Source organism: Dendronephthya gigantea, unplaced genomic scaffold (genome assembly GCF_004324835.1).
Source record: "Dendronephthya gigantea isolate DGI-Jeju-01 unplaced genomic scaffold, DenGig_1.0 000092F, whole genome shotgun sequence".
NCBI classification, from domain to species: Eukaryota; Metazoa; Cnidaria; class Anthozoa; order Malacalcyonacea; family Nephtheidae; genus Dendronephthya; species Dendronephthya gigantea.
Window position 1 is genome coordinate 251,747 of NW_021163102.1, and position 6,499 is coordinate 258,245.

The 6,499-nt window shown below is 37.2% G+C and overlaps 1 long non-coding RNA gene across 1 annotated transcript; it reads right to left on the reverse strand.

Moving 5' to 3' along the window:
* Nucleotides 1–282: 282 nt before the first annotated feature.
* LOC114533547 lies at nt 283–1,927 on the reverse strand. The gene is made up of 2 exons (XR_003688071.1): nt 1,487–1,927; nt 283–329 (listed from the first exon to the last, which is right to left on the reverse strand). It is a non-coding gene; the product is annotated as an uncharacterized LOC114533547 (long non-coding RNA).
* Between the last annotated feature and the right edge of the window lie 4,572 nt (nt 1,928–6,499).

Below are 6,499 nucleotides of genomic sequence, written 5' to 3' on the forward strand. Positions count from 1 at the left end.
AATCGCACTCATACCTTCATAATAAGATCTCGTTTATAATACTGCCTTATGGCTCTTCTCAACTTCGTTTTATTCATATTCGGTCGATTTTTCAACATCCCCCAAAGACTTGCAACTTCGTCTGGGTCTACCACAACAAATTCTTTTTCAAATTTGTTAGTCCAGTTTATAAATGGGGCACATTCTTCGTCCTCCAGTAGACCAACAAGGAACTCCCACAGGTAAGCTTGGATTCGTCGCTTAATCCTTTTCTGTTCCATGATGTCTTTGGGTTTTTTTTGAAGTTGGCGTTTGCTCAACGCGATAAGACTGTATACCAATATCACCTGCTATTGATAAAAAGAGTTTATGAGTCCGTGTGACCTGGAACATGTTGTTTAAAGTAAATGAATTGTGATTTGTGAGTGAATTCCCTCCCTCCGCAATGTAACGAACGTAATTGGTTCTTGAGAAAATACTGTATCACAGATTCATAGGGTAACTTTTACGTTCGTGAAAATTCAATCTTGATTATTGCTGTGCACTATAATAAAAGGAAATCTAGGAGATTCCCGGTAAGGAATCGTCTAAGCTAGACTGAACACTGTAAACAGTCATAGGCTATATAATGCAAACTCAGTCACTGCCATCGGTGCACTGCATGTCTACGTTTTGCTGTTATAAACAACATTTGCACATGAAATTCCCCCGAATTATCAGAGAAGGCTGCCGACAACTCTACTCTTGTCAATTATTAAAACAGACAGTTCATATACTCATGATATTTAGCACTCCTCTGAATGCTTGCGATTATATATTAATTATGCGCATAAAATTTATATATGTCTAGTCTTACACCCATTTCAATTATAAAGTCAGAATGAAAAAATTCTAAACGCAAGAAGCCGCATTTGGTTTTTAAATCTCTTGATGATTCTGGTTGAGTACCACTGTCGGTTCGTAACTTATATTAAAACAAGTCGTATGATGTCTTAGTTAGACATATCTGTCAGGGCAATTATCAATACTGGTATATGCCCCAGTCAAGATTATCATATCTGCATGCTGGAAGAACAGTGTCACGAAATCCAAGAGTATAACGTTTTTCCAAGTGTATACATCTGGCAACTATATATAAATGTCGGCTGCATTTTCAATTCTATCAATTCTATGAATATATTAATTCGATAGACCTTATTTCAAGTGAGCCCCAAGATGGTATACTGTTTAGCTTGACACTTTAATAGTTTTTGCATTGTGAACAATTATATAATGATTTTAAATATTTTACAAGCCCCGGGCATATTACACCGTAGAAATGACTTAGATTGCAACATAAACACAAAGATCATATTCTGGTAAAAATTTAGCTAAACCTCTTCTGTAGTCTGAACACAATTATATATCTACATATATATATCTGATATCGATAATAATGTAGCAGAGTTCACGTATATTATGCATATAATACATGGGTATATTATACTTAAGTTGTTGTCATACTAACCTTCAAATATTCTAGATGTTACTCCTGCGACCCACTTGCTCAAATGACATGCCTTCTCGGCGACGCTTTACCTTTGTCGACTAGCTTAGCACCGAGGGGGTTAAGAAGTAGCGCGCGCTAGCGAAGCGATTGATTTGATGCAAATTAGCGTGTATAGCAGGCCGTCGTTACGTTTCACTGACGAAAACAGGAAAACTATCAAGATCATAATGGCATGCTAAAGTTCCGTGTTTGTTTCGAGGGTGTTTTAATTTAATTTGTCATCATTACGTCAATGCTAATGGTGGTGAAATCCATGCCGATCATGATATTTCGTCTTTCATTGGTATCGGCCCATTGCAAAATGTTCAGAACCTCTGTAAAAAGTGTGTTCTCGATGGTTGAAGGCAATTCGTATGTTTCATCTAGGCTTAGTTGAGCCTACGTTGGAATGCCAGAAGAGGAATTTATAAAGAATGTGGGTCAGTTTTTGATCAGTTTTTGATCAGATCAAAACAATGAAACGCATCCTATGTTATCCAGTCTTCTGTGGCGACACTGAAAATCGCCTTAATAATTCCTATAAATCAGATTGATCAGTAATTCAAATAGGCTTCTTTGGATCGAAGGTCGTTTGCATGAGTTGAACTCAAAAACGGTAATTTTGTCAGTTAAATAACTTAAATTTATTTAACAAAAATTTGTCCATAGTTTTTATCTTGTTTGCTTTTAAACGCAAGGATCAAGTTTAACCATACAAACAGAAATAATTGGGCTTTTTGTATAAAACAATTTGCCACGAACGATAAGTTCAGGTTAATAGATAACGCAGCAAATATACAAATTAAACAATTTTCTATAGAAATCTCCACTTCGTTTCCTTTTAAAATTTTTTTAACTCTAATGAAGTCTTTGCATGGAAGTTGGAGTATACGTACGTTTCAGGGTTGGGCATGCAAGTGGGGTATTGATGGGACACGTCTTAATAAAGGTTAAGAAGGATTAGGAGTGTTAGAAAATTAATTACATCTTTTGGCTGATCAAATTGGGTTGTTCAGATATGGAAGAATGACGAAATCGTGGAGTCCAATGTCAAGTTCAACCTTCCAGATTGAACTATAAATAAAGAAATATCTATGTTTGGTATCATTTAGCTGTATGATGATTAGCGGTGACTTAAAGTTCAAACCACAAAACGCGCTGCGTTTGAGCGCAAATCAGCCGGAGGAAGCTCCCAACCCGATTTCGACTCAATTTAAATGTAATCAAAATAAATCTCACAAAGTCAATGTTCACAAATTTATACTAGTGCTCAATGAATTACTTATGCTTGTCAAAACTCTTGCCATGTTTATCAGTTTACAGTCGATTTGATGTTTTGCGCGATCTGACCTGCCCCCGCATTTTGCAAACAAACAGTCACAGGTGGCTTATGCACTGCAGGATATTTAGTAGGTGTCTCTAATGAAGTTTAATCTCTACTCCCAAAACTACGCAGAACTACGACCTTCGTTTAACTGTCAAGGCTTACTCGCACCCTTCACTGCAGTCAGCTTGAAAATGTTTACAATGTCGACATTCATATGTTTGTTCCACTCAAATGACTGTCCATGCATCAAATGACATATATTTTTTTAATTAAGCAAAATTTCAAATTAGTGTAAAACAAGGTATGTGCTTCCATCTTTACAGTATCACAAAAATACTAAAGGCTGTTCAGCGCTAAGTGTGGATGAACACACAACAACAGTAAAAGCTATTCTAGAAAAAAAACACCAATATTTAGGAGGCAGTCAGGACCATGTATACATGGTGTGTTTTACCTCGTAAATATCTAACTGAGAAGTTATACCTGCATCTGGTAAATGCATCTTATCCGAAACCTATAATAAACAAAGCAACTGCATTGTCACAGTCGGTGAAACTAAGCAGACTTTTAAAATCTACATTAGAATGACAATATCACAATGATCTAGATAATTAAAAGTCAACATACTTAGCTACTGCATGTGCTTATAAACATCTTTGTGTTGTACTATCGTATGACGGAACCACACGCACTTATAAACGCCATGTAACTCAGTTCAATATACAATTGCTCAATGAATATTCCTATTTGTCGAGTGCAGTTATTCACTGTCCCATGGGCTATGCATCTACAAGAGTCAACCTCAAAAGAGCACCCTCTCCTCGCAAAATCCTGTAATATGAATTCCTCCTGCAAATTATTTGACAAAGCTTGCATCGTTTATGTTTAGCTTGCATAGTTTATCATTATGGGTTATGAAAGTACTGTCTGCAAAAATGATCATTCAACCTGTTCCTCCTCGTAACCACTCTCAAAGACGTACGATTGCTCGACTCCTCTTTAAAATTAAATTGTTCGACTCTTTACTGACTTTAGTAAAAAATTATAAGAATTGCTCTATTCAGTCGAGTAGAAAAATTGTCCGACCTATTACCAATTCGATCCCACCATATGTGGCAGGGCTGCAACCTGCCCTCTGCCTCTTACCCCTATATGCCAACCCTATATCTCTTTGTTTAATCATATCTAAAGGAAAAGCGTATAAAGATCGCCCATTGTGTTTACGAAGCGTCTAATAACACTTTATATGCAGATACTCAGAAGCACCACAGATCAAATTTTCGCACAGACCTATTTTTTTCGATTTTCTTTCACGTTCGTGTCGTGAAAGCTTTTGATTGAATACGTTATGTAAATTGTCGAGTTCATTTTAGTTGCGTCGGTAGTTTCTCTCTTACTGTAATCATTAAGAAATATATGAGGCCTTTTGTGGAGGCTCAAATGACTCTCTAATTACTTCTCCGGTCAACAGGGGATACGGTAGAATGAGGTCTTCACTTTCAATAGGATCTTGGGTATGTGAGAACTTAAGATGCGACCAATATCGATTTAATAACGATGTTTTTATCATTCTTATATAGACAAGCATATATTGCACATAATTAAATTTAGGTCAGACTGTAGTTGCATAATCACAATAGCAACTGTATGCATTTGCACTCTGATAAGAATTTCAATTCGAAATTGGCCCGGCTGACTAAGGTCAAGAACTAGAACAACGCGAACAGATAGAAATTAAACGACAAGGACTGATCAGTATTTAGCGTTCTACAAGTCACGTGTTTCCCGCGCGCGCCAAACTCAATTATGTACATGATTGGTCCAGAATGACATTAGCATCCCACTCATGCATGCTCAAAGAATCGGGTGCCCAGTGGCTGGAACTTAAGGTTGCATTGCGATTTGCGTTGATAGTGTATCGGTAGGTACATAAGTTAAGGTATAGAGAACAGACTTAGATACATTTTATATTTGAAGTAACTCTTCGCGAACGCCACCAGCATCAGTTACCAAAGTTGTATTTTCACTATTTTGCATCACTGACTGGTTTCAATCTGGTTTCTTCAGCTAGGTTTTGCAATGCACCAACTATTATAATTACATGACACAAGATTCCGGGTTTAAGACTGTAGAAAGTAGCTTGCGTGAAACTGGATTAATGCGGGAGCCGAATTGGTCCATCACTCCCGTTACCCTTCACTGCTAATTTAAAGCAAAAATAGCAAACAGGAGAAACAAAGATAAGCTGTAGAAATCGTAGGCCCTCCGCCTACGTAGCCTAGTGGGTAACGAGGCTAAACTGAAATGTAACGAGCTAACTGACATTATTCCAGTGATAATGATGAGTCTTTATCATTTCGTTAGCGATTTCAAAAGACTAATGTTCCGTATCTACACTAGCATGTCAATGGTGCATTGCAAAGTGCCATTTTAAATCGGTTGTTGCCCTGCAAAAGTCCTTTCTACCATGTCGCCGCAAAACTATTTGATTACGCTGTGATTTCAAAAGAACCTAATCTTCTGTGACTGTTCTATTACCTTTTTAGCATATAATTATCGTTGCCTCGCAAGTCAGGGTCTTTATCTCCGCTAATTATCGGTACCTGAACTTAAGCCAGTTCAATAGAATTATTTAAGTATTTCAGTAAGAATGCTCATGTCACATAATCGGAAGCAAAAAATTGATTCAATTAACCGTCTATGGTCTATCTAAGGCTACGAGGCAAATTGATGTGTTGCAACATCGCCAACAAGCCTGTTTTAGACCTTTCATTTCGGTCGCGACAATTGCAAAACTTAGACAATATATAATAACATAGCATTTGCAGGTTAATGAACCTTAGCATCTCATATATTTGCATTCGGCACGATCGGAATGCGACGTAAAAACCATTCCATCTCAGCCTTTTCGGGCAACGGAACTTCTATACGCGAGGCAGCTCTCCGGCACAAATATGATCGGGTGCGCGATCTTCAACGCAAACATTTCTTAAACATGCACAACTGCAAGTCTGCAACTGAGTATAAAACTAGCACCCTACAAAATATATTAGTCTGAAACTCAGTCAGTACAATTAAACTCCATGCATCTCACTGTTCCGTGGAAATGACACGACAACACTTTTCGTTCAGATTGACTGAGTATATTATATATAGCGCATGAAAAGTTTAATGTTTCTCTCTGTAATGAGCCGGAATTTCGATTTTCATTTGATTGGTAATCACAATTTTATTTAATGTAAAATTGTGCATTAAATTTTTGAATAACGTGTTGGGAAACGATGAAGTTTTGGTTATATAGCTATAGCTCTTTACAAGGTGGCTCTATATAGGTCGAAACGTCGAAAAGGTTTCGTCTTTTTAGGCAGTCGTTTTACTACATTCCACCGCAAAGATACTGTGTATATAAGGCCTGAGTCTTATAGGCAAGACTGAAACCGATGCTCCTTCGCTTGGTTTTATTTATTTCTTCCTGTAAAGTATTAACTTTCGTCCTCGTTTTGCGACAAAATCAAAGCCCAAATCTGAGGGAGAGAAGAACGATGGAAGTATTTATCTTAAGTTCGCCTATTAACAAAGAAAGTCTCGTAACAACACGACTGGTTAATATTAGATTTTGCATGACCTCAACTTTTTACTGCAAACATTACGCGGCTGCTTTTGAG